This window comes from Gekko japonicus, unplaced genomic scaffold (genome assembly GCF_001447785.1).
Source record: "Gekko japonicus isolate JY-2015 unplaced genomic scaffold, Gekko_japonicus_V1.1 scaffold1683, whole genome shotgun sequence".
Lineage (NCBI taxonomy): Eukaryota > Metazoa > Chordata > Lepidosauria > Squamata > Gekkonidae > Gekko > Gekko japonicus.
Genome location: NW_015172606.1, coordinates 1 through 25,279, shown reverse-complemented (window position 1 = coordinate 25,279; position 25,279 = coordinate 1). Strand labels below are relative to the sequence as shown.

Genomic DNA, 25,279 nt, shown 5'->3' with positions numbered 1-25,279 from the left:
GGCTTACAGATTTTTGGTGCTAATCACCGTTTTCCCCTAACTAGGGCCACAGTATGTATATGGGGATGGGGCAACCTACTGGCACCCCCCTATGGTGGTGGTTGTAGTTGTTGTTGCTGTTACTGTCGGCTCGGGTCGGGTCTCTGGACTGGCGGGTGTTCTTTTCCCGGCGTTTCCGGAAGTGGCTGTCTTCTTTCTAAGGCGCGCGGCTCCGCCTGCTTCCGGCCCAGCAACGTCCTTTCCAGCTCCGCTTGAGCCGGTGCTCGGCGTCCTCGCACGCCACCTTCCTCTCGATGACAGCACTCGGTGTACTCTCGCTTGGCCACCAGGGATCCTGACTCCAGCTGCGTCCTCAATGTTGCTCCTATTCGGCAAGGAGTTGGGGGTTCAACATTAAAAATAAGGGGTCTATCCCTGGTGTTATATTCCTGATTAAAGTACTGAACATCTGTAAATGTGTATTCCAAATTGCAAGGCCAGGGAAAAACTGGATAATCTATTTGTGTGCTGACCATTTTGGTGTTCAATGGACTCCCTGCTTGAGCTCAAGGATAGTCTCAGAGGTAGTGCTTGGATTCATCATCATTTGTTATGTGTAACAGTGCCAACTATATTCTACTGATTGTGTGAGACTTCAGAATCCATGAGAAATTTGCCTTTTCAGGTATGACTTCTCAGTACTTTATAATTCAGATAGCAACTGAAGAGTTTCTCCCAGCTGGTCACATACAGCAGGGCACAATCTCAGCCTGCTGTTCTACACTGACATATGGATGACGTCTCACATTTAGGAATGTATGTATTTTGTCACTGACTGGGATAAACCATTACCTAGTCAAGGCACATATTGTGGAAGCCTTTGCAGGTGCAGTAGACCAATTTACACTGTTTACCTTCGATGACCCCGTGTTTGCAATGCCAAGACCACGGCCACACATCCCAGAAAATCTACAGCAACTAAATAATTTTCTTCCTGTCAGCTTTCTTCATTGTCCAACTTTCAGATCCATACGCAATTACAGGAATACTACAGTATGAATTATCTTGATCTTGGTCTCCAGCAACACTGCCTTACACTTAAGGATCTTTTCTAGCTCCTTCATGGCACCTTTCCAAGTCTTAATCTTCTTCTGATTTCTTGGTTGCAGTCTCCATTTTTGGTTGATGGTTGAGCCAAGTAGAAAATCTTCAGTTACTTCAATTGTCAGACTTAAAATTGTGTAATTCCTCAGTAGTAATTACTTTTGTATCCTTGTTGTTCAGTTGTAATCCTGCTTTGGAAATTTCAGATTTAACCTTCATCAGTGGCCATTTCAAGTCTTTAATATTTTCTGCCAGTAATATGGTGTCCCCTGCATATCTCAAATTGTTACTGTCCCTTTTACCAGTTTTCACTCCCCCTCTTCTAAATCTAACCCAGTTTTCCATATATGTTCTACATATAGTTTGAAGAGATATGGAAATAATATGCATCCATGTCTGTTACCCTACATATAGACTGTATTAAATTAATGTAGCATACTTTTTCTCTTCAATGCTGACTTCCTGGTAGCTTGTTCTGGGCAAACTCTTCGTTAACGTGACCAGTACTGAACAAATTCTTTTTCTTGACTAAAAAAGCAAGCAAAAATATCAGCAAAAAACATAAAAGTTCATAAAAACATAAACGTTGAAAAGAAAACCTATGAGTTGGATCCAACCAGCTTTTTTGTGGAAGAAAAAGGAAGTAAAGGATCTCTTCTGACTTCCTGTAAGGGGTATTCTGGGGAGGATGGGGCCTGCATGTATAAAAGCCTTGCAGAATGTAGCTGAGAGGGGAATTGAATGAGATTAAGTGAAAAAACTGAGTAGATCCAACTCCATATCATTAATACATCTTCTGGAAATTTTACTGGATTCCTGTTGCCCATTTCTACTGTCCCATATCTTTCTGCCCTCCAGGATCTCTCCCTATCACTAGTGCCTTTCAACCATCCATCTTGATGCACAGTATTGATTACACATGGCATATGCATCTATGCATACTATGCATCTTTCCTGTTCTATTTTTAAGCCACTACCTGGCAAAAACATATTGGTACAATAAGAAAGCAGAAAAGGGAGGAGGATGCAAGTTATGGAAATGCAAAGACACATCTAGTCCACATGGAACAGATGTGTCCTCTTGTCTGCACGAAACACAATCTTGAAAGGTTGAGATAGAGAGAATGTTGTGCATATAGGCTGACATGGCAGCAGGCATACTCTCTCTCTCCCTCTCTCTCTCTCTCTCTCTCTCTCAGGCCAACAGCCTATGAGGCAGAAGGGAGGTAGACAATCTACTTCGTCTGTCAAACTGAGCATGCAGCAAACTCACCATTGCCTTATATTTAAAAGAAGGCAGAGTGAAGCAGGCCATGTGTGCTCACCTTCTTTCTCTTGTGGCTAGGTAGAGAACAGATCTTCAGCTGCATATACATAGTCCTTGTTTGAGGAATACCAATACATGCACAGGTTCTTACTTCTTCCAGCTTTGAATGGACAGTTACTCTTAAAGGGTTAATAATGAAGCAATCCTAAGCAGATCTACTCAGGATCCTACTCAGGTCTACTCAATAGGACTTACAGCCAGAAATGTGTTTGTAGGATTGCAGTGTAATTGTTTTAAGAAGCAAGAGAAAACATTGCAGATGAAGCTGTGCATATACTGCTGTGCTTGGCTGCTGGTCTGGGGTGAGTTGGTCCCAAGGAAGCTGCTGTGATAAATTACAAGGTTGGCATGACCATTACTGATGACAGAAAGGTAACCCAAAAAGCATCAAAGCAGAGCAAGGATTTCTGCATTGAATCTCAAAACATTTATCTGCTGTGCGGTATTGGATCTCATTGCGGACTTAGACCATGAATTACAGTTTTGATAGGCAGGAAGGGTAGATTCAAATATAAAACAGCAAATAAATCATTATTGCAGGGTTCTGGAATATGCAGAGATATTGTAATTTCACCTTAAATAATGGCAGTTTAACAGGCATTCCTAAACAGAGTTATAGTCTTCTTGGTTCATTGATGTCAATGGGCTTAGGAGAGTGTAACTGTGCTTTGGATGGTACTGAAAGTATTGGAAGCTATTGTGGGATCTCAGCTTCAAGGGGCCACACTTCAAAACCCAATATCCTGTCCCTAACATCTTGGAAAATTTGCTGATTTTAACAGGAAAAAATTTGACATGAGGAAACTAGTGGAAAAAAAAATAAAAACTCATGGAGTCATTTCTCACAAATAGGGTTGTCAAATCTGGGTTGGGAAATTCCTGGATATTTGGGAATGGAACCTGGAGAGGGTGGAGTTTGAAGAGAGGAGAGACCTCAGTGAGGTATAATGACATAGAGTTCACCTTCCAAAGCAGGGGAAATGATCTCCAGGGGAAATGATCTTTATAGTCTGGAGATCAGCTGTTATTTGGGAGATTTCCAGGACCCACCTGGAAGCTGGCAACCCTACTCACAAGACAGAATCAAACTTAAGCTGGAAATATTTGAACTGGACCAGAATGCTTGGGAAATTTGGTCTCATCTTTAAAATTAAGCTTTAGAGAAAGCAAAAAGCACCCCCAAGCATCTGTGACTCTATAAAAGCTGCTGTTTTGAACAAGTCTGCTCTCCTAATGTGGCACAACTGATTACTATGAAAGAAAGTGAGGCTTCTATGTAGTTCCAGTGCCCATAGTTTATTTGCATGCAGTCAAAATGTACTGAAGCTGTAATATAATTGTACACAGTTGAAGAGCGCTGAAGACTGCATACAAAACGTCTGTTTTTTCCCTCTGACATAATGAAAATAGAGCCTTTGCAAAAAAAACCCCTATTTTCTGTTCAATTGTACAGACAAGCTGTGCTTAATAGACTAACGCGTTTTCATATAATTTGGCCTTGACAATGATTCTTCACAGAGTAATACTGGCATATAGAAATGAAATCATAACAGTAATAGCAACAGCGGCTGTGCTTTGCTCTCTTTCCGTATTTTCCAGGGACTTCAGAGAAATGTTACACAGTTAATATTGATCTTACTTTTCTAAAAAATCAGGAGTTTGTTCACAAATTACACTACATGGTATGATTAACTATAGCTTCAATAGCTTACAGTCTGATGTGAGCCACGTTTATTGGTAAGTAAGTCCCAATGGCTTCAGTGGGGTTTACTTCCAGATGGGAGCATTGAGGTAGGATGACATATTTAGGATAATGCCACTTCCATTTTACTACCTATTTATATCTGAATGGACCTAGACACTGTGGCTGTTACAGTCACCTTTCCCTTAACAGATGGAGGATAGGTTAGAATGATGAAAATGAGACTTTGCACTGAAATCCATACCCCATAGCTAGAGTTCTGCAGCAGTGGGTAGGGAGACATTCAGCTAATCCCTATAATGAATGAGTGCATAGGCCAAGTGTATAGGAATTTGTGAAACCTAATCTCACATGGTAGGAAATATGCTGGTTAAATGGACCTTCGGTCTTATCCAACAGGGACATTCTCTCATTCAAGTGGCCGAAAAAGGACCAAGGGACTGGAAAGATTCCTTGGCTTCTACCCTACCTAAACACTATCCATGTTGGCGTGCATAGATCAGAATTATCACCAGCATATCAATGACTCTAAAGCAAGGCCATCCGATCTGACCCACATTAATATACCAATAACTTGTCAAATGATAAAAGAGTCCTCTAAATATGAGCAATTGTCAGCCAGGAGTAGGCAGAGCCATGGCAACTTCAATAAACCTCAGCAACCAACTGCAAACAAGCCTCTACCACTTGATGATCAAGAGCTTTGCAGACTGCAAATTACATCCAGCAAAAGCAAAGATAAATCAGACTTGTCTATCATCCTTCACTAGGTCAACCCTATCTCTGTACAAAATCTCAAATTTTGCTTGAACCATAAACACTAAAAAAAAAAAGCTTGGAGATACAGCCACTACCCTCTCAATAACCTTTCCTTAAAGATAGGTTAGAGACCAACTAGTAATTAAATCGATCACTTCCTTCCAGCTGTAGTTTTCTAATTAGCTGACACACTTTTCTGTTCAGTAAGCATTACCTTCCCCACCATCCTAGTCAGACTGACCTAAATTCTTCCTACTATCCTCAGTCACCCATGAGGGATATGAACATTTTTCGTAGAGAATGGCTGTAGGTTAGCCATAGTGTAATCCAGAATATTATGTAGGATAGATTGGTATTAAGAGAAACTATAGCCATTCTGTTTTTGGCAATGTTTGGCAGTCGCAACCAAATACTGATTGATTTTTCTTTCCCCCAAAGAAAATGATGTGGAGGAATAAAGATCCAAAACAGTGGTTTATTGTTACTATATTTTGAGCTGTTTAATAAGAATGTAAGCAGAAATATTTCTTCTGGTCAATTCTTTGCATAGCTAATAGCAGTAGCCAAAATTATCTTCTTAGTCTTGGTCTGTATTTCTTGTTGTGAAATGATAAGTCAAGAAAGTAAGGTCAAAATAAAATGTTTGGAAGCAGACGTTTAATTTCCACTCTGCTATTGTCCAAGTGCTAGGTTAGCATAGCCTTCCCAGCTGGACAAAGATTGCAAAACAGGTATCGCAAGTCACTTTCAGCCTATCTGGCTAGGAAAATGGCAATTGACATGTTAATGGTGTTAAAAGGCATGAAGTACAGAGGAGCTTATCAATGTCTTTAGAACTGCATCCAAGGCCTTGTGACACTGACTCTATGACACTTTTGTAAGAGAACAGACAAAAGTGCTGATTAGGTGTAAACTGGATGTAATATCCAGTAAACCCAAGCCATGTGTTACTTGCCTGTTCATCTTTGGTGCTGGAAGCTGATGCAGGGCTTCCACTTTTTCTTGCACAGGCCATATTGGGCTTCTCCCCCCTCCCATCTGATGTCCCAAGAAGAGCATGTAGGGTTGGACCAACACACATTTTCTTGGATTCAGGTGGAGCCCAGCTCCTTTAATGATCCACAGTTCTTCTTCCAAGTGCTGCATATGATCTTTCCACTTTCAGCTGAACACCACCGCATCTTCTATATATGCCAGAGTGAACTCCTGGCAGCATCCTAACAGGTGGTTCACTAGACATTGAAAAGTCATGGCTGCTCTATGGCATGGTCACAAATTGATACAGACCCCACAGGATAGCAAAGGCATCTTCTCTTTATCTTAGGCCCTCAGAAGAACCTGCCAGTAGTCCTTGTCATAAGCAGTGCGGTTAGGTATCAGGTCTGACTGAGGCACTCCAACAATTGCTGACTTGGAGCACGAGATAAATGTCATAACACAATACCTTATTGATGCCCTCGAAATCGACACATTTGGATAGATCTATCTGGCTCGGGGACTAAAACCATAGGGTTGTGTTACCTGAACTGCCTGTCTCCTTTTAATTGGGGGAATTAGCGGGGAGACAGCATTGGCAAAAAGGGGTGTAACAGATGGGATCATACACCTATGTATACCAGGGTCAGTTTCAAAGAGAGAAACCCTTTAAATGATCAGGACTAAGGTTGAAGGAATGGTTGTTTTATTAAAAAATACTGATTAAATGCAAAGCATACTGTGATGAACTAAGTAAACACAGTCTGAGTGTAGGCAGTGGCAGAGGCTTACTCTGATTGGTGAGCCGCCTCCATGACAATGGAAGGTATCCAGGAGGGGGAAAAGGTTTGGTCAGTTAGGCAGTTGAGGTCTTGAAGCTTGATGAAAGAGAGAGAGCAGATAGTTTGAAGAGCTCTGTTCTGAGAGTTATTATTAAGAAGGGGCTTTTGGTGGCTTCCATCTGAGGGAAAACTCTCAGTCTGTGGCACAGTGATAGGGTGTCACAGAGCAGAGGGACAGATAAAACTCTGCTGAGGGGTTTTGCCAGATTCAAAGGGCAGACCTCTGTTTAAAAGAAAAACACCAACACACCCACAGGGAAGGACAGTAGTTCTGTTATCCAGGGGGAAAGTCCAAGTAACAGACAGATCTCCAGCACGAAAAGGGGGGGGGAACTAGGTACTTGAGAGTGAGGGGTCAGTGAAAGGACCCTCGGGTATATATCATTTCTAGTTTCCTCAGGGTGCTTAAGGAGAAGAGTCTAAGGAGGGACTAGTTGGGATTGAGAGTCCAGTCAGACTTCACTGAGAAAGTATGTGTAGGGAGAAATATTTTTGAACCAGCCAAACAACATCATAAAGTCTCTCACAGTATTAAGAAGGGTTGTCCGGGGGGTGGGCGGAGCTAGCGGCGCATGGCGCACGCTTAATTTCAGAGCTCCCGAACCTCTCTCCTATACCTCTACAAACCTCGACTTCAACAGACTCGATGCCGGAAAAAAACTACAAAAAGCTGCCCGGAATACCCACCAGTGGTCGTCGATCAGAAAAGGAATCGGTACGTACCTTTTTTACCACGATAGCTCCGGAGGAACTTTTGCTCCCGGGCTCTCCAGAGCTAGCTAAAATGGCGGCCGATTCAGACCCTCTCGATTCCTCTGAGCCTATTTCCTGCAGAGCCCTCACTGAACTAAAACAAGACATTATAAACTCGATGTCCACAGTGGTCTCTAAACTCCTCCAGCCCCTACAGAGTGCTATCCAAGACATGGCTAAAGAAATAGCTGAGACTGCAAAACTGGTGGAAAATGCAGCAGAAATGGTGCACACTTTGCAGGACGATGAAGTCTCTACAAACTACTGAAAACACTATGCAAACTCGCATTACTACATTGGAAAATAAGTGGTGCCAATATAATCTTAAATTTCGTGGATTTGAGGAGGGGGCAGAAGAATCTACTGATTTAGCAGCATTTATGTCTTCATGGTTAGCTAAAGCTTTGGAATTGGAAGACGGAGTGGCTCCAGCTCTAGCAAGAGCGCAGCGCCTGGGTCCGTTAGCGCTTGCACGCAAAGACAGACCTCGAGCCATTTTGGTACAATTTATTTACCAACGGTCAAGAGACAAGGTATTGAAAGTATCCCGTCAAAAAGGTGCACTTACCTTTAAGGAACAAAAAAATCATTGTTTTGTTGGATTTAGCTCTGGAGATACTGGCAAAGAGGCGCAATCTCAAGAAAGTAACAGCTAAGCTGCATGAGGCGAAAATACGCTTTAGATGGTCCCCTACATCTGATATTAATGTATATAAGAACGGTCTTCTCTATCAAGCAGCCGATGGTGTAACAGGAAAAGCCCTACTTCTTGCGATAGGAATAAAGCTCACCAAACAAGAAGAGGACCTATTAGCTAACTGATTTGCATTTTGGACTTGGGCATTTTGTAAGCCTTATGTTATTCGATTTTTACTAGCCTTAGAGAAAAAACATTATTTTGGTCTAAATATATATAGATTTATGCGAAAAACAGTATTTTTCTATGTTTTATATAATTTTTGTAAACTGGTCATTATCTTTGGATAGTAATGCAGTAATTACTAGTCCTGGAGTTAGTAATGTTTAGTGGAGTAGAATGTTGAAATATTTATAAATTGGTTGTTTGGTTGGTTGCTAGACGGCAGTGTGGCATTGGTGGTGGCAGCATGACATCGGCGGCGGCAACCCTGGTGGAGCAGATTGGAGCGATCCCTGGTGGCCAGAGGGAGGCAGCGAGCAACAACGAGCGACGACGGGCGGCTGAGATCGAGGCACGCAGGCGACGACGGGCGGCTGGGATCGAGGCGCGCAGCAATGACGCAGGCACGGCAGTGCCTGTTGGACAGAGCCGGCCAGCGAAGGGGCTATGCGCTGCGAGGTACTGCTGTGCTGTGGTCGCTGAGGAGTATCGCGAGCCAGGAGGGGTCGCACCGCGCCGACCCAGGTTGCCGAGAAAAAGAAGACAAGCGCCGTGCTGAACCAAGAAGACATACTCCACCGAAAAATGGGTGCTGGTAGGCTGTCCCCCCCCCCACTTTCAATGTGTGGCCCAAGATAGGGAAATTAAGTCACTAGGACGACAAAGTGTGAGCCGCCCAGAGACCCCTTCGGGGGTTAGGGCGGGGTATCAAGCCTAAGGTAAATAAAATAAAATAAATAAATAAATAAATAAGCATTAGACTTTTAAACTATAGGCAGAAGGTAGTGAAGAAACTACAAGTTATGATTTATGAAAATACATATTAGACTGCAAAGTTATATTTATTATATTCTAGAAGTGATTTTGTTTTAAATTCTTTCTATTTCTTTTTTGTTAGTAATAGCTTATGTTAGATTTAATGAAGGTATAACAACAGGAACAATTTTAAAATTAATAGAGTAATGAGGTAATTACTCTATAACAGGTTGCTATATCAATATGAATATTTTTAGTTGAAAAGTTAATAACAAAGAACCAACAAAAAACAATGCAGTAATTGTTTTCACCTTTTTATTGAAATAGTAGTATATATAATGATATAAACGAATTATTTTTCTATTTTTTTGGAGTCATTGATTTATGCGGTATTGAATTTAATACTTTGAAAGGTCAACATAAAGGGAGAGGGGGGAGGGAGGTGTGTTAAAAGGTTTATATAATATCATACACACCCATCCCTAGTTTATGTTTAGTTCAAGTGTTTTTAGTAGGAGTGTTAATATAATACACTCCTTCTACCTGGCCTGTATATAGGCCAGTTAGCTTAAACACTAACCCTAATTAGGTTTTTTTTTCTTTTTATATAAGGTAAATAAGGTTTTGTATATAAGTTTATATGCAACATATTAAGATTTCTACATGGAATGCTAGAGGTCTAAATGACAAAATCAAAGTCAAAAGGGCTTCTAATTTTTGGAAAAAACAAAAAGTTGATATTCTTTGTATACAAGAAACTCATTTGAAAAATGCAAGCTATCCAGTTTTAAGAAATACATGATTTTCCCAACCGTTTCAAGCACCAGGCTCCTCTAAAGCCAGAGGAACAGCTATCCTAATTTCAAAAAATGTACCTTTCCAGTGTAAAAAAACTGAAGTAGACCCAAGAGGTAGATATGTGTTCATTCAAGGCGACTTGTGTGGGGATCCTGTAACTATTGCTTCTATATACGCTCCCAATTCAGAACAAATCAATTTTTAAAAAAATACTTTACAAAAACTCTTGGAATTTAAAACAGGAGAACTCATTATTGGGGCAGATTTAAACTATATTGTTGACCCAAATATTGACCGGACTTACAACACTATCTCAAATAAGAAAAAACACTGGAACCAAACTGAATTAACGAAGATTTTTAATTTTTTTGATTTAGCAGATACATGGAGAGCTATGAATCCTGGTGATCGACAATACACATTTTATTCTTCAAGACATCAGATCTATACTCGCATTGATTTTATTTTAGTAACTAAATCATTAATTTCCACATTAATAGCTGCAGACATAGGTCCTTCTATCCTGTCTGACCACTCATGGGTATCATGTTTATTGAATACGCAAAAAAATCGAGAAGTAGGATACAATTGGAAATTAAATATGTTTTTATTACAAAACGAATCCATAAGAGAAGACATTAAAGACAAGATAGAAGAATATTTTAAATTTAATGCAAATTGTTCAGCCTCTCCACTTGCAATTTGGGAAGCATTCAAGGCTACTATGAGGGGTCATCTAATATCTATGGCTTCATCCTACAAAAAAATAAACAAAAAGTTATTGATGAAATTATGTTGAAAATTCAAAATTTAGAGCTAAGACATAAGAAATATGGGGGTAAAAAAACTTATAAGAAACTATTACAAGAAAAGAAAAAACTAGACTTGATAGAAACTACTCAAATACAAAAACAGCTTATGTTTCTTAAGCAAAAGTACATTACTAAAACTCCCAAATCTATAAAACTATTAAAACATAGAGTAGCCCAGAAAATCTCATCTTCCACAATTTACACAATCAAAGATGATAAAGGCAATGTACATACATCGCCTAAAAAAATTACTTCAGTATTTGCTGACTTTTATTCCAAATTATATACCTCTCAAAATCCTTCCAAGACAGATATTTTTCAGTATCTTAATTCAATTAATTTTAAAAATAAAGTAACCCAGGAACATAAAGATTTTTTGGAACAGCCTGTAACTTTGCAAGAACTGAATGATGTTATGAAGACCATGAAAAATAATAAAGCACCGGGTAGGGATGGGTACCCAGCCGAATTTTATAAAATATTTCAATTACAAATATCTCAACACCTATTAAAAATTATACAACATGTTATGGATAATGGGAACATTCCTCCTACATGGAAGGAGGCAAAAGTAATAGTTCTTCCTAAGCCGGATAAAGATTTATTAGTTCCCGCCTCATATAGGCCGATCTCTTTGTTAAATACGGATTTTAAAATTTTTTCTTCTATTTTGGCCTTTAGACTAAATTCTATAATATTACAATCTCTCCTTATATATAATTGAATAGTGGGTGCCAAAGTTCTAAAATGCACTCCTTTAGTGTATGGACGCTTGAACTGTCAGTCAGAAGACGCTGGCTGGGTTGACTGGCTGCTTTGTGCAGTCCCACCCAGTGTTTCAAGGTCTTTTGCATATGGAAGCTGATTGGACTTCACTGCATTCCACACCTCAAACTCACCCCCCTCCCCGCAAGGCAGTTGGAATGTCAGTTGCATATGGAACCTTCAAGGTCTTTTGCATATGGAAGCTGATTGGACTTCACTCCATTCCACACCTCATACACCCCCCAAGGCAGTTGGAATGTCTGGTGGTGTGTTGGTCCCAGGATCATGTTTTAAAAGCTGCCTGGGGGATTATGGACCGTTCACACACTTTCAACCTTAACATACCTCATAGGGGGAGAGGAGAACGATGACAGCTGCTTTGGTTCCCACTGCAGGGACCTCAGACAAGTTACAGTGCCATAGACTCCACCCTCCAACCCAGCTAATTGCTCCTGGGGAACTATTGTTGCCAATCTTGGCCCAGCACCCATCAAACCATTCTCTTCAACCCCCTGCTGTGCAGCAGACTTTCCCCTAGGGTTGCCAATCTCCAGGTGGGACCTGGAGATCTCCCACTGCTACAATTGATTTCCAGATGACAGCCACTAAATTTAGATAAACTATATCAATGCAACTTTAAACCACTAATTACGAAAATGATATCATCATTCAATGAGTGGCAAAAGCTTAATTTTTCTTTGCTAGAGAAGATTGATTTGTTTAAAACCATGATTTTACCTAAATTCTTATTTTTGTTTCAGAATATACCGATTGAAATTCCTTATAAAGACTTTATTGATTGGAATACTAAACTTTCTAATTTTTTATGGAACAACAAAAAAGCTAGGATAAGTATATCCCTGTTAAATAAACCAAAAATTAAGGGGGGCTTAGCTCTACCATCTCTGCATAAATACTATGAGGCAGCACAACTTAAAGCAATAATTAACTATGCTGACTCAAAATGTGAAAAAACATGGACTACAATAGAAGGTAGGTTTTTTTTAATCAAGATCTCTTGCATGAATCTATATGGAATGCCTCCAAAAATGGGCTTTACTGCTAGTATAATAATAAATTTATAACACACACATTAAAAATATGGGATAGATACAAACCTTTACTTACTCCAGGTATATCTCTCATTGCTGCTTTTTTAGGCCAACATTGGTTTACCCCAGGAAGGGATCATACAGAATATGCTAACTTGAGGGGGGGAAACATATATAGATTACAAGATATTATAATTAAAGGAAAATTGCTATCCTTACAACAACTACAAATCAAACATGAGATTGAAATAAGCTGGCTGCAATACTTGCAGTTGCAACATATGTATAAAACTTTATCTTTAGCATCTAATCTTTCAAGAAAATTAACGAATTTTGAGAGTCTTATTTCTAAATCCAGCAGTAATACTAAAGGAGCTATTTCAATAATATATAACGCCCTAAACGAAAAAATTTGGCAGAACAAATCCCTTGACTTGAAGACTACAATAGATGAAAAAACCTGGTATACTATTTGAAATTCTTTCCAAATGTCTACAAATAATTTAGCTATAAAACTACAATCGGTTAAGATATGTACACGTTGGTATTTGACACCTGTTCATTTATTCTACAGTAAGCAAAAATCTTCACTAACGTGTTGGAAGGGATGTGGGGGAAAAGGAACACTTTTACATTGTTGGTGGGAATGCCATGATGTCAATCAGTTTTGGAAAAAAAATTTGGGAAGAAATACGTCAAATAACTGGACAGACTATACCTTTTATTCCAGAACTATTTCTTTTGGGGTATTGGTCGAAATGTATTATAACTAAAGAAAAAAAAGAACTTATAACTATTTTATTATCAGCTGCTAAATTGTTAATAGCTCAAGTTTGGAATCAAAACAAAGTACCATCTATTAAGCAATGGACTGCAAAATGCTGGGACCTTGCTGCTGCAGATAAAATAACAGAACAACTTCTTACAACATACTCCTCGAACTTAACAAATACGTTTATGACACGATGGTTCTCGTTTTTTGACTATATTACAAAAACTTCAAATTTGTTGTATTCATTACCAGATAAGTACACAAATTTTGTATTCTATTAGACTTCTAGGGTAGTATAAAGATAAGATTAAATTGATGTTGCATTGTAGTTATAGTTATTAATAGTTAATAGTTTATATGATGTAACACTGATAAGATACTTTACTTTAATCCGTTGTTAGTTGTTTTTTTTTTGCTGTTTAGTGTTAAGAATATTGTTATTTGTATTGTTAAAATTATAAAATTAATAAAAATTGTTAAAAAAAGGGTTGTCCAATCAGGGGAACCCTGGTTTAGTTATTGTATATGTTCTCTAGCATTACAACTGCCTGCCTAATTTAAAGAAACATAGGGTTTATTGTTTATATTATTTCTGCCTGAATTTTAAGAAGCCTTCAGCAGTGTTAATAGTGTTCATATTGAGAACTTTCTGGTTGCCAACTGTTTGACTCATAAAAAACCCTTAAAAACCATTTTTTGTCCTTGCATTTTGTAAATAATAAACCTACAGGGAAATGGAGGATCTTAGAGACATATAGGGAGTTTTGAGGCAATATTTACCAGATCCAGAAGTGTAGAAGTCCAGTGGAAGGAGATCATGAACAACCAGCATTCGTTCGACCGAACAAGGGGACCCAAACTGTGAGTTTGTGGGTGCTACTCTACTAGGCACCTTAGAGTGTCACACAGAGCTGTGGCTGGGCTGCCATTTTTATAGATTATAGAAAGTATCCTGAGTGGTAGGGCTATAGGTTTAAACCAGGGGTCATTTCGTAGAAAAAGAGCTAGGGGAACTCATTAGCATAACTCATTAGCATATGCCACACCCCCTGACATCAGGGGCCCGGCGGTGGACCTGCCAAGGCCCTCCCTGGCCCCAGGCAGGCAGGGGTGGGGAGAGGCGGGGAGGAAGCAACTTCCCCTCCCTCTTCTCCTGCCTCCTCCTGGCTGAATGAGGGCTGGAAGCGGGGCGGCCGGAAGCAGGGGATGGGGCTTCGTCATGTGCCCCACCCCCCTGCACCTCACCCGGGGGAACTGCGTTCCCCCGCGTTCCCCCCCCCCCGAAATGATCTCTGGTTTAAACAAACGAACTGAAAGATTTCCGATCTTCGATTAGGGGTTTCCCAAAACTTAAACAAAAGGTATGATGGCACCCTGGTGGGTATATCCTGGAGGATCCATGGAGTGTTGATGGCTGATACTACCTGATACTTCAAAGTTAATAGCTTTTGGTAACCTGGGAGAACTGCTCAGGAAGAGGACCATAAAACTGTTCCCCAGAGAAATATTTACATTTAAAAATGCCCTCTTTGGGGGCATAGGACTCCATGAATGCCCAGTCCCTCTGGAAGTGTCTGATTGTCCGCATGTGAAGGTTGCCACCCCATTTCTTACTCCTGGCTTTTCAACCTTCTGCACCACATTTTTTTACTGTCACTAAGGTTTCTTTCCTTCCACTGGAAGGCTCATCTTCCCACCTTTCCAGGTTGCCTTGGTGACTGGGCCACTGTGGTCTCCAACTGGGGCATCCATTCCATGACCATTCCAGGGTCAACCACATGAGCATTCCAGGGTCATTTTCCCTTCCCTTTCCCCCTGTCTTCTTTATTTCTGCTATTACCTTTCTAGGCTTTTCACCAGGACCTCCAGGGTTACTTCCTTCCCTGGGAGGATAGGCTGCTGCTCCTGCCCAATGATCATCTCGTATCTGTGCCAGTTCTTCCAGGGAGTTGGGGTGCTGGCAGAAGTCCCAGGTCCAATTGGGCCCCAGCACTACTTCCAGCAGCTGTTCCTTCACTATCTTATCCAGGAAGGTTTCCACCTGTGTTCACTCTGGTTTAAACCATTTCTTGACCAACTCCTTAGGGGCAAAGGCAGTTTCAAAGGGACTCTCATCCCTAGCAAAGCAATATACCCTAGACAGCTGTCAGTAGGTCTCCTCTATAATATGCAATTACCAGAAGATGGCTTTCTTCACCAAGCATGATAAGCTACAAATATTGACCCTGGCAGAAAAGGTCCCACTACAGCAGCCCCTTAGCTAGAAATTTTTGGTGGGGGGGCACCAGGGGGGGGGCTTGACGTCACTTCTGACGTCAAAAATAAAAAACAAATCAAATCAAAGAGCCAGAAGATGAGAAGAGCTGGAGAAAGGGCCCCCCTCCCCCGCCTTTCCCTCTCTCCCCTTTCCTGCCACACCAGTCAGTCAGCCAAGCCAGGCAGTTGGGCTCATACTGCAGTTGGGCTCTGTTTCCCCTCACAGGGCAGCCAGCCAGGCAGGCATGAGCGCCACAAAGGCTGCTTCTGGTGGGGTAACTGGCCGGCCAGCCCACATCCCCACAGTCTGCCCAGCCCTTCCTTTTTTGGGCTGTCACTTTCAGCTGTGGCTGATGGGCTGTCCCCTGCTGCCGAGGTGAGCAGGAGTGTGGCCAGCAGACCAGAATGTTGTGCAAGCCTGAGCCATGGTATCAGGCACTGGCGGGCCACCCTTTCTAGGAATCAGCTGACCCCAAAGCCAGGGTGACCAGAGACAGTCCAAGTCCAGCCCCACTGTCTGGCATCCCTTCCCCACAAAGGCAGCCAACAGCATGTACTCAAGTGGCGGCTGCTCTCCTCACCGGCTCCCATTGGCTCTGCAGTGCGAGGGAAAAGGGCAGGGCCGGTGCCAGGCTTTTTTGCACACTAGGCAATGCTACCTTCTGCCCCCCCCCCCATGCGCTCACTGTTCCATGCTCAGAAGATGACAAAAAAACCTCCAAAATCTCCAGCCAAATTGGCCAGGAGAAAAATTGCTTCCTGACCCCAAAGTGGCAATCAGCATTTCCCTGGGTGTGTAAGAAAGGGCCACAAGGGCTGAGCATTGACTCATCCCTTCCTGCCCTCCCTCTCACGATCTGCCTAAACTCACAGAATCAGCATTGGTGTCAGATGGCCATCTAGCCTCTGCTTCAAAACCTCCAAAAAAGGAGAGCCCACCACCTCCCAAGAAAGCCTGTTCCACTGAGGAACCACTCTGTCAGGAAGTTCTTCCTATTGTTTAGCCGAAAACTCTTCTGATTTAATTTCAACCCATTGGTTCTGGTCTGACCTTCTGGGGCAACAGAAAACAACTCTGCACCATCCTCTATATGACAGCCCTACAAGCACTTGAAGATGGCTATCATATCACCTCTCAGTCGTCTCCTCTCCAGGTCCAGGCTAAACATACCCAGCTCCTCCAACCTTTCTTCATAGGACTTGGTCTCCAGACCCCTCACCATATTTGTTACCCTCCTCTGGACACATTCTAGCTTGTCTATAACCTTCTTAAATTGTGACACCCAAAACTGAACACAATACAATACACATGTCTAAGCAGAGCAGAGTAAAGCAATACCATCACTTCGCATGATCTGGACACTATACTTCTGTTGATGCAGCCGAAAATCGCATTTGCCTTTTTAGCTACCACATCACACTGCTGACTCATGTTCAGTGTATGGTCTACTAAGACCCCTACATCCTTTTTGCACATACTACTGCCAAAACAAGTCTTCCTCATCCTATAATTATGCACTTGCTTCTTCCGTACCAGTGAGCCACCGCTCCTCCTTTTTTGGCTCTTTCTTGTAGGTGCATTAACTGATGATAGTGCAAACTTCAGGACATGCTTTGGCATCCAATGGCCTTGATTAGGTATGTATCTAAGATCAAGCCCCCGAAATGCAAGCCTGCCTTTAATGCACAATACAGTTCCATGAGGAACAAATTGGAACTACAATTTTGATTGGCATCACCACTGACAAACCCACAGTCAAGGCCACTGGATGCCAAAGCATGTCCTGAAGTTTGCAGTAACATCAGCTATTGCAGCTACAAGAAAGAGCCACAAAGGAGGGGCTGTGGCTCAGTGGTAGAGCATCTGCTTGGCATGCAGAAGGTCTCAGGTTCAATCCCTGGCAACCCCAGCCCAAAGGAGCAAGTAGTAGGTGATGTGAAAGACCTCTGCTTGAGACCTTGGAGAGCCGCTGCCAGTCTGAATAGACAAGACTGACCTTGATGGACCAAAGGTCTAATTCAGTACAAGGTAGTCTCATGTGAATGTGACGATATCCCAGAGCACTGCCAGCTACAAAGAGGAAATGCAAGGCAGTAAAACACAGAAAAGGCTCCATAGGGTGTGAAGGCAGAGTTCTCCAGCTGAAGAATGGGTGGAGAGAATTCTACATCAGACCATGGAGGGCTGTTTCCAGTTAGAGAAGACAACACTGAGCCATATAATTCAAGGATAGATTTGTATTTCACTTTGTTCAGGGATACCTGCATTGCCTGGATATTTTCCCCACAATATATACACAAATGATCCATCATTAAATCATCTCTCTCACAGAAAAGTGTGTCTGACCCTAGATTAGGACACAGTCTGAGATTTACTACAGAGGAGGGGATTATTTCAGCCTTCCCAGCCCATCTAAATTCTCATGAAAACAAATGAACTCTGGGGAGGGTGATATTTTGTGAGCTGCCAAGTGGACATGAGACGGTCCAGCAAAGCCACCTAAGATACTCACCAGGATGACTCACAGCCTCAGTGCTCTGTGTGTTTTGGGTAAGACTAAGCACTATCTGTAAAACCCACCGGTTTTATAAACAAAATATTTGAGCACCTACCTATTGATCGCTCTCCTTCATTAACTGTGTGGAGCAATGGATCTTTCTCTGCTTCTAACCAGGAGATCAGGACTGGTTTGGGAACTCCGTTCAACAAAAATAAGTACGACAATTTCTTATGACTATAAAATATTTAGGTATCCTTGATGGTTTTTCCCAGTGCTACTGAGTCCAGCTGGAGTCTCAGTGAGAAAGGTGGACTATAAATAAAATAAATAAAAATATTATTCCAAACAGTGGTGGAAAGGGCCATCAAGCTGCAGCTGACTTACGGAGATCCCATAGGGTTTTTAAGGCAACAGCCATTCAGAAGTGGTTTTGCCATCACTTGTGACCCTGGGCTTCCTTGGTAGTCTCCCATTCAAATACTAACCAGGACCAACCCTGCTTTGCTTCCAAGATCTGATAAGATCTAGCCTGAGCTATTCAAGTTAGGGTGGTAAGGAGACAGAAAGACAAGCTCTTATGAATTCCTGCCCACAAGTAGGTTAGGGCTGTGAGGCCCCAAAAGGGTCAGTGTGGCGCTTTTAGACCCAATGTTTCCCATTCAGGAACTTGGATTCACATGCGGGGAGGAAGTGATCTCCAGCCCCCCGCCACTCGCCTCCCCCCTTTGTCTCGGAATAGATAGTTGCTCTGCCTGTATCTGGAATTGCGCCCCCCCCCCGGGTAGTTGCCTCCCTGCAAACAGAATTCTGCAGAGGCTTTCCCCCCTCCCACACCTTTGCAAAATGGGGGCTCACTTTTTTTCAGGGGAGGAGCAGCTGCATGATCTCAGGGTGACCCTCTCAGCCAGGAGGGTGGTTCTCAGCATGATGTTTTTGCTGACGAAGGGAGCTGTGGGGCTTCTTTTGCACCCTGAGTCAAGTGAAGAGTTAAAGGGAGTGAGTTGGCAAGGAGGACCCCCCCGAGGTCACTTTCATCTCTTTCCCCCTCAACCCGCCTCCTGTGGGAACGCCGCCCTTGTCTTTCCCACGCTGCCTGCAGCCATCCCCAACCACATCTCGGATGGATCCGGTAAGTTCCTCAGGCTGCTCTTGACCGAAGGGAGGGGCAGGCAGGGGAATGGGGGGTGGGATATGGTGGGAACCCCCTCCAGCTTTGCAGCAGGACCCCTTCCCAGTAGGTCCGAGGGCTTGTTCTGCGTCTTGGCTATCCAGCCTGCCAAGTCTTCCCCTCTCCACTGGCCTCGCTCCGGGAGCATTTCTCCGGGCGGCCTGCTTGGGTTCTCAGCCTGACAACGGAGCAGTCCGGCTGGCCACCAGCCCGCTTCCCTTTGGCATCTCCAGCCTTTCTGTCTCCTTGACTGTGCCTCTGAGGTCTGTGCCCTAGGCAGCTGCCTAGTTGGCCTAATGGTAGCACTGGCCCTGGGGGTAGCATTCCTCCCTTGCTGATTTCTAGACTTGAAACAGCCCCAGGAAGTTGCTATTTGCCCCACTGAAATAAACAAACCAGTAGAGACATCAGGTACAATCAGTTATGCTTTGCAAAAACCCTGAACTTCTCAACCAGATATGTACTATTTGTGTTTGTCCCCACTGAAGCTTTGAAAACAACAAGACAATTCTGCTCTAAGAAATGCTAGAGACAGAAAAAATAGCTTTGTCAGTGCTGCAAGGTAAGATAAATAGAGTGTGTACAGGGGTGGGTAATGTTGCCAATTTCATTATGGTGATGAGTTGGGAGAGAGAATTCAAGTTGTACTGACAGCCTTGATCAGTATTAGTTTCTTGCAAAAAAAACCCCAAAACCTGTGATGATGTGACACAAAATAATCTTCCCCATCCCCATTAAAAACAGATACAAAACCTTTTTTAGAGATAAGGAGGAAATGTGTTGGTGATGGGACAAGCCTTAAGCAACAGGAACTCAACACTGCTGGCTTTCCCCAGTTCAGCATGAACCACACCCAAACATGGTTGTTTTAAAGAGATTACCCTAGGTCAGAAAAAATGTTTGAGCTGCAAAGATAGTGTTATAGAACCAATTTGGCCCTTTTAAAATGTCCTAGCACCCACTCCAGGGAGAGGCTGCTGTTGGCCAGAAAGAGCCCCGCCACCTTGGTCTGATTCCCCAGCAAGGTGTTCATGGCCCCAGCAGCTGGTGCGGCTGCAGGCACAGGTGGCGGCAGCATGCTAAGTGAGCTGAAGGCAGGCAGGCAGGCAGGGCCAGAGTGCCTTGAGTATGGCCAGCCTCATGCAGCGCCGCTGGAGGACGTCATCCCCCCATGGGAAGCCAGCACCCCAGCCTGGCGATCCCTCCACTCGGGCTGTCCCCCACTCGGAGCTCCAACTTGGCCAGACTTTGGGAGGTGAGGGCACGAGAGGCAGCAACAGGAAAGGTGCCCGGACAGGCTCCAACAGATGCTGCAGGTGCGGGGAAAGAGCCTGTGGTGACTGGGGGAGGCAGGGGCAGTGACAGTCCTCAGCCAGCAGGAGTGGCCTGGTAATGAGTGGCAAACAGCAGGCCAGCGCCATCCTGAAGGCGGCACTCTAGGCAACCACCTAATTTGGTTAGATGGATGCACCAGCCCAGGAAAAGGGGGTGACACAATGCCTCAGCACCCAATAGCCAGGCTAGTGTGCAGGGGCTGCATGACCCACCACAGATGCCTCCATGAGACCCTTCTACCCTCCCCCCACTACAAAGACTAACCTGAGTCGTCCTTGCCAGTGGCTGCTTTGGCACAATTTCTGTCTCCTCCCTCCACCAGCCACAGTAAGGGTCTGCCTTCATCACGGGGGCTGCGCCCCTAAAGCCTCACCACTGGCTATGGCCCTGCACTATAGCAGCCTATTGCTGCTTCAGCCAGGCTGCTACCATGGCTGTTCTTTCAAAGCCTCCCAAGAAGGCTTCAATATTATCCAATAGGGCCATCTTTGGGATTCTGAAAGGACCTTTACCACCAGCCCCATCGAAGGGTGATGCTACTTGTTGGCCTGAAGGCACCACTGAGGCCAACTCTTGTACCCATTGGTTCTGAGCAGCCTGTTGTTGGTCCATCAGATGCTATATGAGTTCTCCTTGTGCACTGGCCAGCCACTCCTCAAGGTAATGGCTGGGGTCCTAGGCCCTGGCTTTGACATGCTTACTCAGATCCCATTCAGATCCCATTCAAACCCCCACTTGTGACCTTTTCCAGAGCTTCAGACTGCTCATAGGTTTGGGTCCCAACAGTTCCTCTCTTAGCCCTTCTGTGCCTGTGTCTTCCCTGGCGCCTCTCCCCTTCAGTGCTAGTTCACTTGGAGTGCCTCAGTGTGATTCCATCCCACCTGTTCTAATATCCCAGCCTTGGCCTCTGGATTTGCTGTGGCTACCCCAACGAGTCCTCAGTCCTCCACCTCCAGCACAGTTCTAGGCGCTATCTTGCCTACAGAGAGATGTTGAGGTCACCTGCCTTTGGGATCCCCAGACTTGCTCACTGCAGAGCCACTCAGTCCTGACCTGTCAGCCACTACTGGCAGCACCTCCTACTTTGTGCTCCACACCTCCTCCTCCCCAGCATCTCTTTCCCGCTCCCCAGCTGCTCCTGCTGAGCTGTTAGGAATGTCCTGCTGTTAGTTGTGTCTTACAGAGCTGTCCAGCTGGCCACACCTATTATTACTCCCCAACCCCCTTCCCCAGCTTCCAAACTTGTAGCAATAACCTTCTTCCCCTTTGTTCATTCTGTCCTCTATTTTTCTTTTCTTCCTTCAATGAGCTTAGGCATACGTGGCTCTCCTTACATTTCATTTTCATTTGCTGGTGAGAGGTGGGTTCAGAAAAGGAAATAACCCCTTCCCATTGCCAGGCTCATTCAACCAAGAATCCTCTAGGCAACTGTGATGGACTGAACTTTTAAAAACTTAGAAATGCCATACAAACAGGTAAAGAACTGTGAAGGTTTAATTCTTCACAGAAACAGAGAGCCTTGTATGACAGGCTGCTCTAAGCAATCTGATTGGTTAGCATCAGCTGAATGCTGAGGAGAATTCATTTGGAATTCAGACCTAACTGAGAGCATTTTAACACAGACAGGAGAACTGGGGAAAGTTGGCAAGCACCAGTGAGTAGTTAGATAGAAACTCCCGTTTGGGCCAAGGGAAGGGGACAGATCAGGGGTGGCCAGACTTGCTTAACGTAAGAGCCACATAGAACATCAGATGTTTGAGAGCTGCAAGACATGAATATTAAGCACGTTTTTATTGAAAAATATGCAAATTTGCTTTTATTAATATTAAATTGATAACTAGATGGGAAGGAAGAGAAAGGTGGAAAGGTGGGAAGGTAGGTAGAGGTAGGTAGGGAGGTAGGGAGGTAGGTAGGTAGGTAGGAAGGAAGGAAGGAAGGAAGGAAGGAAGGAAGGAAGGAAGGAAAGCAAATAGACAGGGAAGGGAGAGGTGGAAAGAAAGCAACTTTAATGTTACATGTGTCCTCCAAGCCCTGCCCCCATGCCGGCTAGCTTGGCGAAGGGATTTAAAGAGACAAATGCCTTCTCCAAGGTGGCAGGTGGGGAGGGGCTTTGAGAATGCCTTTAAAGTTCAAGTTGCTTTCTGTCTCTGCACTGGCTGGGGAAGGAAAGGCCAATTGGGGAGGCATGCCTCCCCTTTGCTTCCCCAGGCACTGTAGTGGGAGTCGTGCAATATGTGTGAAAGAGCTGCATGTGGCGCCTGAGCCACAGTTTGGCCACCCCTGGGATAGATCTTCTAGTGAGAGGAGAATTGCCCTATCCAGTCAAACAGGGAGTTTGCTCAGAAGACTACAGAGATCCCTGTTCTGGTGTGGTTATAAACTGCCTTTAGAAATCTTAAGAGTCAGCTAAAAACTCAAAGACAAGTACTGGTGTTTCAAGACAAGGGGTTTGGGTAAGAGTCAGAGAATACTCATAGAAAGTGTACTGAAGTGCTTGGGGAAAACACCGGAACAAGAGCTTCTCAACATCAAGATTTATGGATTGTTAACTTCCATTTCAGTGTATCTGAATGCATGCACACAAAAGCTCATACTGTGAAAAGCTTAAGAAACTCATTAGCCTGAAACATAAGAACTAAAGTTTGTGCTTGTACTGGTTTTACCTCAGAAATTGCAACGTTTGAATTTCAAAACATCTCAAGTGCCCGCCCAGGTAAATTGCCGACCCCCCCCCCCCCCCCAGCCTGCTTTCAGGTACAAGCTCTCCCTCCTCTGAGGACAGATTTGCACGTTCCCATCCCCAATAGCTAGCAATCCAAAACAGTCCAGTGGAGCCTGAGCGGTGGGTGTTGCCTTCTGACACACTTCCGGTGATGTCAGGGGGTGTGGCATATGCAAATAAGTTATGCTAATAAGTTATGCTAATGAGCTCCTGCACCTCTTTTTCTACAAAATGACCCCTGGCGGATAACACTACAACAAAAGCCTCTCAACCTAAAGGTTTAAGTCAGATTGATTTCCCACAAGCAGCTGCGCCGCCCTCACTCTTCCCTTTCCCCCGATTGTATTCATCAATTTCCCACTACTTGCTGTGCGGCTGCATTTTGACCCACAGCATCCCCCAATTTCCCCCATGTCTTCTAGATCCTTGTTTTTTGAGATTGGGAAAATCGGGGGATGCTGCGGGTCACACTGTGAAAAGCTTAAGAAACTCTCATTAGCCTGAAACATAAGAACTAAAGTATGTGCATGTACTGGTGTTGCCTCAGAAATTTCAACCCGATTTTACTTGACCTATGTTAAATATTTTGTTATTTTTGCATTTCAAAACACATCAAATGCCATTTAAATTGTTTACATTAAAGCAGGCTCCTGATCCCTCAGGTTCCTGGGCTAAGCCAACAGCCAAAATATCATACTGTGACAGGTTGGGACAGCCAGAGTTCTTCAGCATAGAAGAAAACACATTACTAGGGCAGCTCAGACACTAAAGGGAAAGAAAAATGGAGGGAAAATCTTGCCTCTGAGGGAGGGAAGTGGATGGGGCTGTCATAGCAACCCTGTCAGCTGTGATATAGATTGGATGGCTCACAGTCACTTATTCCTCTCAGTAATCACTTGCCTTGGCCAGAGAAATCTCTGCCTCAGACCATCCATGCTGTGACTCCATAACACTCACAGGGGCCTCATCTTGTTCTGGGGTGATATCTTTTGGAATTTTCAGGATTTTTTAAACTACTTTTATTCCCCATTCTGGATTTTCACAAAGCAAAAGACTACCTAGTTGTAGAACTTCTTCTGTGGCAATTTTGCCTTTTCCACATACTCCCCTCCACTTCTTTGTTACCGATTTTTTTTTTAAAAAAAATGCATTAAAACAGTGTAATACATACAGCAAACAAGGCAATAAAACTAGGTTACATAATTAGAGACCAACCCAAAAGATAATGTAATACGTATATTTCAGGACATGCATTAGAATTCGGTTATGAAGCACTGTCTTACAATGGACCTATATACTGCATGTATACTCAAAGGGTACAAGTCCTATTGTCTCATTGTCTACTTCTGAAACTTTTATTTAGTGGCTATTTTTCTATATTTACTCATCTCGGTCACTGATTATGACAATGACATTAATAATTTACAATAGTATCTACATACTCTTAGCCACCCATAGCTAAATCCACAGACTGGGGCCACGTGGAGGCTGAAGAGATTTCTCTACACACTTGGGGATTTAGTCTGCCCCCAAATATAATTGCATTATCTGTACATGCACAGACAACACACTTACTGGAACTGCTCCAGCCAGCTGCCATGGTGAAGGAGAATGCCAGGCCCAGCAGCCAGAAACCGGCAGCCACTGCGGACCCCAAGGCAGAGGAAACTGGCAGCTACTGCAAGCCCAGCCACAGCACAGGCCAGGCATCATGGCGGTGGACACCAGCAGCCACAGCAGGCCCAGCTTTGGGAGATGATGCTGGCAGCTGCTCTGGGCCAGAGTGTTGTGGTGGTGGATGTTAGCAGCCAATCTGGGTCCAAGAACTGCAGTGGCAGATGTCCACAGCCACTGCTGGCCCTGGAATGGTGGTGGTAGACATCAACCACTGGGTTCAGTGTTGGGTGGTGGGGCCTGAAGCCTCACCAGCTCAGCAACTGGGGGGGGACAGGATCCCCTCCCCCTGTGAATCTCCTAGGCCTCCCACTTGTATTCTATAATGATCAAGGAGTCAGTCTGGACTAGGGATGTGCATTTCGGGA

General features: G+C 43.7%; 1 non-coding gene across 1 annotated transcript; it reads left to right on the top strand.

Moving 5' to 3' along the window:
* The first annotated feature begins 17,349 nt into the window (after positions 1-17,349).
* TRNAA-GGC lies at positions 17,350-17,421 on the top strand. Its single transcript has one exon. It is a non-coding gene; the product is annotated as a tRNA-Ala (tRNA).
* The last annotated feature ends 7,858 nt before the right edge of the window (positions 17,422-25,279 follow it).